At 38.1% G+C, this 8,708-nt stretch overlaps 1 long non-coding RNA gene across 1 annotated transcript; it reads left to right on the top strand.

Annotated features, from left to right (window-relative positions):
* The first annotated feature begins 1,511 nt into the window (after nucleotides 1-1,511).
* On the top strand, nucleotides 1,512-8,346 carry LOC143913780 (uncharacterized). Its single transcript, XR_013260768.1, has 2 exons — nucleotides 1,512-1,982; nucleotides 6,736-8,346. It is a non-coding gene; the product is annotated as an uncharacterized LOC143913780 (long non-coding RNA).
* Nucleotides 8,347-8,708: the final 362 nt, after the last annotated feature.

Raw genomic sequence — 8,708 nt, 5'->3', positions numbered from 1 at the left:
GTCAGAGAATCCAACATTGCCAAAATATCCAAAAAAAATTAATACCCCAACAAACCTAAGCATCTGAACCTAACCATCACCGAAATCGAATTAATGGACATTGCCAAAATATCCACAAATTGAGCTTTCTTCACTATACTTTATCCAACCTAACCTTACCATCACCGAAGTCAGAGAATTCGACATTGCCAAAATATCCACAAAAAGTTCTTATCCTACCAAACCTCACCCATCTGAACCTAACCATCACCGAAATCAAAGAATTGGACATTGCGAAAATATCCACAAAACGTGCTTACCTCACAATACCTAACCTAACCTAACCTAACCATCACCGAAGTCAGAGAATTCAACATTGCCAAAATATCCACAAAAAGTTCATACCCCACCAAACCTCACCCATCTGAACCTAACCATCACCGAAATCGAAGAAATAGACATTGCCAACATATCCACAAAACGTGCTTACCTCACTATACCTTATCCAACCTAACCTAACCATCACCGAAGTCAGAGAATTCGACATTGCCAAAATATCCACAAAAAGTTCTTATCCTACCAAACCTCACCCATCTGAGCCTAACCATCAACGAAATTAAAGAATTAGACATTGCCAAAATATCTACAAAACATGCTTACCTCACAGTACCTAACCCAACTTAACCTAACCATCACCGAAGTCAGAGAATTCGACAATGCCAAAATATCCACAAAAAGTTCTTATCCTACCAAACCTCACCCATCTGAACCTAACCATCACCGAAATCAAAGAATTAGGCTTGACAAAATATCCACAAAACGTGCTTACCTCACAATACCTAACCCAACCTAACCTAACCATCACCGAAGTCAGAGAATTCGACATTGCCAAAATATCCACAAAAAGTTCTTATCCTACCAAACCTCACTTATCTGAACCTAACCATCACCGAAATCAAAGAATTAGACAATGATAAAATATCCACAAAACGTGCTTACTTCACAATACCTAACCCAACCTAACCTAACCATCACCGAAGTCAGAGAATTCGACATTGCCAAAATATCCACAAAAAGTTCTTATCCTACAAAACCTCACCCATCTGAACCTAACCATCACCGAAATCAAAGAATTGGACATTGCCAAAATAACCACAAAACGTACTTACTTCATAATACCTAACCCAACCTAACCTAACCATCACCGAAGTCAGAGAATCCAACATTGCCAAATTATCCAAAAAAAATTAATACCCCAACAAACCTAAGCATCTGAACCTAACCATCACCGAAATCGAATTAATGGACATTGCCAAAATATCCACAAATTGAGCTTTCTTCACTATACTTTATCCAACCTAACCTTACCATCACCGAAGTCAGAGAATTCGACATTGCCAAAATATCCACAAAAAGTTCTTATCCTACCAAACCTCACCCATCTGAACCTAACTGTTCCGACTTTTGTAATGACGTGTGGCAAACAGTCTTATTAACTGATTGTCGATTGGCATTATTGACGAGTTGGCATTAGTGTCGGCCCAAGCGGAAATACGCGACGGTCGACAGAGTTCGAGCAGACGGCGTACGGACAGCTTGTGTTCCGTACGCTCCGCTGGCCCACCACGTGCAAATTTTACATTTCAATAAACTACATCAAACCATTATCGAAGTCTTTTCCATGATGGTCACTTCGAACCGGACACCAGTAACCTAGGCCACAACACCAAACGGACAAACCAATAGGAAAAAACGTGGTCGAGAAAAAATGGATGTCAATTAAGAAATCGGTATCGTTCCTTTGTTACTATCCATACCTTTCCAATACTAATAACATGTTTGCTTCTATTTCAGCAATATATTGATTGATGTACAGAGGTACATGACCGCGTGATTGACGCAGAAAATATATAAATAAAAACATAACCTACAAAGACGCATGGGACACAGAGGTAATCCAAAATTATCGGAACGATCACATAAACATCGTAAAGGATATTCAAGTAAGTGAATGTATTCAATCTCAGGCAATCTGTTCAAAAGGCAATCATGTGGGTAGGTCAGTTTTTAAAAATATGTTTTAAAGTATAACAATTAATTAACGCGATTGTATAAAATAATATCGCGCTACGAAGGAATGTTTCATCGGTCGCATCGAATTTCGTATTAAAAGTGTAAAATCAGATGTAGTGTAAAATTAGCAAAGCACGTGGGGAATTATACTTGTAGCCCCAAAGTGGCTTAAACCAAGTACATACCGGTATATTCATATACCGGCAGATCTCTTTGTTTCTTAATGTGTGTAGAAACTTTCTCCCCCCTCCCCCCTCCACAATAAATGTGGAATTATACTTGTAGCCCCAAAGTGGCTTAAACCAAGTACATACCGGTATATTCATATCGGTAGATCTTTGTTTCTTAATGTGTGTAGAAACACCCTCCCCCCCCCCCCCTTCCACGATAAATGTGGAATTATACTTGTAGCCCCAAAGTGGCTTAAACCAAGTACATACCGGTATATTCATATCGGTAGATCTTTGTTTCTTAATGTGTGTAGAAACACCCTCCCCCCCCCCCCCCTTCCACGATAAATGTGGAATTACACTTGTAGCCCCAAAGTGGATTAAATCAAGTACATACCGGCATATTCATACATCGGTAGATCTCTTTGTTTCATAATGTGTGATGAAACAGTGGTGATTTAAAATAAATCACAAGACTTGTAGCCCCAAAGTGGTTTAAATCAAGCACCCACCAATCTAGGGTTGTTATTTCTTCCAAAATATGTTGGATAGATTCTGGTGATAATAGTTAAAGTAGAATATTAAGATTCACGGTTAATCATTGAATATTATTACCTTATCTCTACGAATAGTTCAATTGACAGCTATAGTAGAGAATAACTGTATTTATGAGACGAAATAGTGCAACTTTCTGAAACAAATGTCAAGTGCTGAAAACGAGGAAATAGAAGCTTCGACTTCCAAGTCGCATAAAGGTCGAAATTCAACTAGGGACGTAGAACCTATTAGAGACAGGTCAAGCTCTAGAATACATCAGACTCGAAGTCAGACTCAATCGATAAAAACATTAGCGAAAGAAAATAAAGTAGAAGTTACAATGACGTCAATAGAATTAAGGTATTCGGGCGCGTTTAAAAGACTACAGGAGAAAATAGACAGAATCTCCGAAATAAATGAAGGACAGTATCAATTTATTGAAAAAGCATACGACTATCTCCAAAAACTCCATTATGAGTATTTAGACAACATCACAGATATAGAGCAGGCGGATCAAATAGACGAAGAGTTCTACATAATCACAATGACAATTCAAAATCTTAAAGCAGCATTAGAGAGACAATCCATTCAAGATTGTAAACTGAAGGTAGAGCAAGCAACAATTAAATTTGCTAGAGATAAGTTACCGACGTTAACCATTCCCACATTTCAGGGAGATCCATCTGAATGGCAATCGTTTCAACAAGCTTTTAAGAATATAATAGGAAACAAAACGGAATATTCGAATGTCACGAAATTGCAATATTTGCATCAATCCTTAATCGGTCCCGCTTTGGCAGCTGTATCAGGTTTAGATATTAGCTCAGACAATTACGAAATAGCTTGGAGTATTTTAGACAAGCAATATAATTTACCAAGACTTAATCTCAAAACTAGGATTAATTCACTTTGTGACTTAAAATTAATCACAAGAGAATTACATATCGAATTGAGAAATCTATTGAATCAGGTAACAGTGTGTATTAAAAACATTGAATCGTTGGGTTACGCGAGAGAAATTTTAGATCCATGGGTAACATGTTTAGTTCTAAGGAAATTACCTTTTAATATAGTAAGAGACTGGGAAATATCGCTGGTTAGCAGAGAAATGCCACCATATGAAAGTTTAGAGACATTCTTGCAGAATAGATGTAATGTATTACAATCTACTGCATCTGTAACTACGGTGAAGGAATTCCCTCATAGTCGTCAAAGAATCATGAGAACTCATGTCGCGAACAAAAACCCATCAAGTAAGGTAAACGCATGCGCATTCTGTCGAAATAATCATTTCATAGGCAAATGTGATAAATTCAAAGCAAAATCCAGTATGGAAAGAAATGAATTCGTTAAATCTAATAACATGTGTTTTAAATGTTTAAATTCATCGCATAAGATAACAAATTGCAAGTCTAACTATAATTGCTTAAGGTGCAAACAAAACCATCATACTTTGTTGCATCAGGACGATACATTTAGTTCCAATAATACGGGAAGGAAGTCAATTAATGCTCATTCTACTCATTTCTCTCAAAGGGAGATAATTTTACCGACGGTACAAGTAGACATTATAACGTCCAATGGAACGGTCGTTAAGGGTCGCACATTATTAGATTCCGGCTCACAAGTCAACTATGTTACCACATCTTTCGCTAAGAAGAATAACTTCAAATTAGAGAAAATCTCTCAAAAAATTGTAGGTATCGCTAATCAAGAAAGTAGCATTCGTCACATCACCAAGGTGACCATAAGGTCTTCAACCACTAATTACTCAACCAAAGTGTTGTGTTTGGTATTACCAGAAATTACTGGCGAAATTCCAACTGTGAAACTGGATCAACAGTTAATTTCAATACCAGCGGGAATCAAGTTATCAGATCCCCTTTGGAATAAACCGACGCCAATCGATTTATTGCTCGGCGCCGAGATTTGCGTTCATGCTATGAAAGCAGGAACCATCCAGTTAGGAAAAGGTATGCCTATCTTAAAGGATACCGAATTCGGATGGACAATAGTTGGTCCATATCCCGAAGTAAATAATGCTCCAGGGAAGAGCCACATAGGCTTAAGTCAATTAGACAGTCACATTCAAAACTTTTGGATGATAGACCAGGTTCCTATGGTAAAACATCAATCTCTTGAGGAGAAAAGATGTGAGGAACATTTCCAAGCACACACATCACGAGATAAAAACGGTAGATTTTGTGTAGCTTTACCATATAAAAATTCCCCGGTAGTATTAGGAAGTTCATTGCACATTGCGGAGAAAAGACACAAAACTTTGGAAAGACGTTTTTTAGCCAATAATAATTTAAAAATGGAATACAATAAGGTTTTAGAAGAGTACATAAATTTAGGACATATGTCAGAGTGTGAACCTCCGGAGGCACATGAGGTTCATTGTTATTTACCTCATCACGTCGTGGTTAAGGAGTCTAGCCTTACCACTAAATATCGTGTAGTTTTTGATGCGTCCGCAAAGACAACGTCCAATATCTCACTAAATAATATTTTGATGGTGGGACCTAGTGTCCAATCAGATTTGTTAAGTTTACTACTCAACTTTCGACTCCATAAATACGTGATTACTGCGGATATTAAGCAGATGTACCGACAGATTCAAATAGCAGAGAAAAACAAAAATGTACAATTAAATCATAATTCGTTATGGTGGGACGGCCCTAGTTGGTTGAAATTAGACGAATCACGATGGCCTCGAAGACCTCCTGAGATCACAATAGATCTTCCAGAGAGAAGGGTAGTCACTAACGCTACCCTTGTGAGGGAAAATAATTGGATAGATAAACATTCTCATCTTCCAAGACTCCTTCGAGTTTTATCATATGTTCGTCGGCCACTAAGGAATAAACAATTAAACGTTAAAGAAAATAACGAACCGTCCGCTTTAGAATTAAAAGATGCTTTAAATAATTTGATAAGGTTATCGCAAATGGAATCATTTCCATTGGAATATCGTTTGCTGAGCAAGGGACATCCAATTCCCAGTAGCAGTAAATTAGCTAAATTGTCCCCTCTATTCCACGAGAATTTAATTTGTGTTGGAAGTAGACTTCCTCTGGGAACAACTCTATCAACGTCACCCATTATCTTGTCAAATAAGCATAAACTTACACACATGATTGTCCGAGATGCGCACTTGAAATATATTCACTTGGGTACTCAAGCCTTACTGTCGTTATTGCGGCAGACCTATTGGCCATTGGCCGGACATAATACTGTCAAAGGAGTGGTGCGTTCATGTGTCATTTGTTTCAGAAATAAACCACTGTCACACAATAGATTAATGGGATTACTCCCGCTTGAACGTACCACTGCGAATTTTCCTTTCAGTCATGTGGGGATAGATTTCGCAGGACCTTTTCCTGTGAAGAGTGGTTGCAATAAGAATTCTAAGATAATTAAGGGTTACGTTTGTGTCTTTGTGTGTTTTTCCAGTAAGGCAGTTCACTTGGAACTTGTCGGAGACTTAACGAGTTCAAATTTCTTAAATTGTTTAAGAAGATTCGTAGCCAGACGTGGCAGGCCCAATACGATATATTCCGACAATGCTACTAATTTTGTCGGTGCAAGTCGTGAACTCGTTAATTTAGTAAAATTAATTTACGAACGTCCTCATGAGGAGAAGCTACTACGGTATGTAGCCTCCGAAGGGATTCGTTGGAAGTTTAACCCGCCAAGGGCGCCTCACATGGGAGGGCTGTGGGAAGCAGCGGTTAAATCCATGAAGATTCATTTAAACAAGGTGTTAAAGGCCACCACCTTAAATTTCGAATCATTTTGTACGGTATTGACTCAAATAGAAGCTTGCATGAATTCCCGTCCTCTTAGTCCCTTGTCTTCGGATCCACTAGACCTTTTACCCCTCACACCTGGACATTTCTTAATTGGCAGATCCTTACTCGCTCTTCCAATGGAGGTTAAATATAACACTAATGTCCATGCCAATCTGCTTCAGATACAATTGACCACAGCAGCATTTTGGAAACGTTGGTCGGCGGAATATTTACATTCTTTGCAGTTACGACACAAATGGAAGAAGGACTCGAGCAACAATCTGAGTGTGGGTCAAATGGTCCTGTTAAAGGAGGAACACATGCTGCCAACCCGATGGGTCTTGGGTCGAGTCACTAAATTGTATCCCGGACCAGATGGCAGAGTTCGAGTCGTCGACGTCTTTACTGCTAGCGGAGAGTTTCGTCGGTCCAGTCATCTAGTGGCGCCATTGCCGATTCTACCACAAGGACCACTTGACAGGAAGGAAGATCAGCAAGAGGGAGGAGAAACAGCAGCTTCAATTCCGTCAACTTCGGTAGCTTAGTTTAACCCGAAGACACTACCCCCAACTCATATTACTTATTAGATGTAATCATGAGTTTAAATCAGTCAATGTTAATAGTAGTACTCCGTAATTCACTTTAATTGTGTTGTGTGTATAATTTAAGCTATTTTCATTTTAACATTCGGCAGTATATATCTCCGAATTTAATCTAATCATTTTGTCTTTATAATATAAGACTTGTCTCATGTCATCACTCGGAAGGATTATATCCGAGTTTAAAATAAACTGTTCAAATTTGACAGTTAAAATTAGATTCATGATTTGTTAATGTTAGTCTCCAAGCCACACTTAATGGAGCATCTTAAATTATTTCATGTCTACTTAATTATAACCTGCCGGGAGTCATCCGCAGGTCTTATGTTTCTTGTTATGAAAACATAAGTTAACTCTTACTGTTTATAGTATTTATGTGAATCATAGAATAAGTAAATATTATAATACTGAACATTTCGATGTAACGTAGAGACATCTATAATCATAGTTCGCCTTCATTTCCTGCTTGTAGGAATGAATGAATGACTTTCCAATTTACTTTTAATTTAGCAATGTTTGTGTTACTTGTTGATGAAATCAAGTTAACTTAGGAGCATTACACTCACTAATCAAGTTTAGTTGATCGGTAATAGCTGATCTGTCTTGACAACTGTAACAGTGTCAACATTGTATTGTCTAAGTTAACATCAAGATGAGGAATGCTTAAGTTTTAAACCATATACAGTCCACTCTCTCTTCTTTAAAGTAAACTTATCTTGTAATGCTTATTCACAGCTTCAAAGGAGATTTCAAAAATTTTAATGTAAAGAGAAACAACATTCACCAGAGGTATACCTATAAGTTGAAATATTACTGAACCAATAAATTGATTTTATCCTCACACTGGATGAGGCAAAGGTTTCATTATTCACCCTCTATTTAATTATTTTAAGAGCTATGATTTATTGTAAACGACTCGTCAGTAATGCTGTAACTCTGTAGAATAACTGTATTGTTCAACAGTTTTCCTATGTGGGACTATGTTCCGACTTTTGTAATGACGTGTGGCAAACAGTCTTATTAACTGATTGTCGATTGGCATTATTGACGAGTTGGCATTAGTGTCGGCCCAAGCGGAAATACGCGACGGTCGACAGAGTTCGAGCAGACGGCGTACGGACAGCTTGTGTTCCGTACGCTCCGCTGGCCCACCACGTGCAAATTTTACATTTCAATAAACTACATCAAACCATTATCGAAGTCTTTTCCACTAACCATCACCGAAATCAAAGAATTGGACATTGCGAAAATATCCACAAAACGTGCTTACCTCAAAATACCTAACCTTACCTAACCTAACCATCACCGAAGTCAGAGAATTCAACATTGCCAAAATATCCACAAAAAGTTCATACCCCACCAAACCTCACCCATCTGAACCTAACCATCACCGAAATCGAAGAAATAGACATTGCCAAAATATCCACAAAACGTGCTTACCTCACTATACCTTATCCAACCTTACCTAACCATCACCAAAGTCAGAGAATTCGACATTGCCAAAATATCCACAAAAAGTTCTTATCCTACCAAACCTCACCCATCTGAGCCTAACC

Source organism: Arctopsyche grandis, chromosome 6, assembly GCF_051622035.1.
Source record: "Arctopsyche grandis isolate Sample6627 chromosome 6, ASM5162203v2, whole genome shotgun sequence".
Lineage (NCBI taxonomy): Eukaryota > Metazoa > Arthropoda > Insecta > Trichoptera > Hydropsychidae > Arctopsyche > Arctopsyche grandis.
This window is presented reverse-complemented; position numbering and strand designations above follow the sequence as displayed.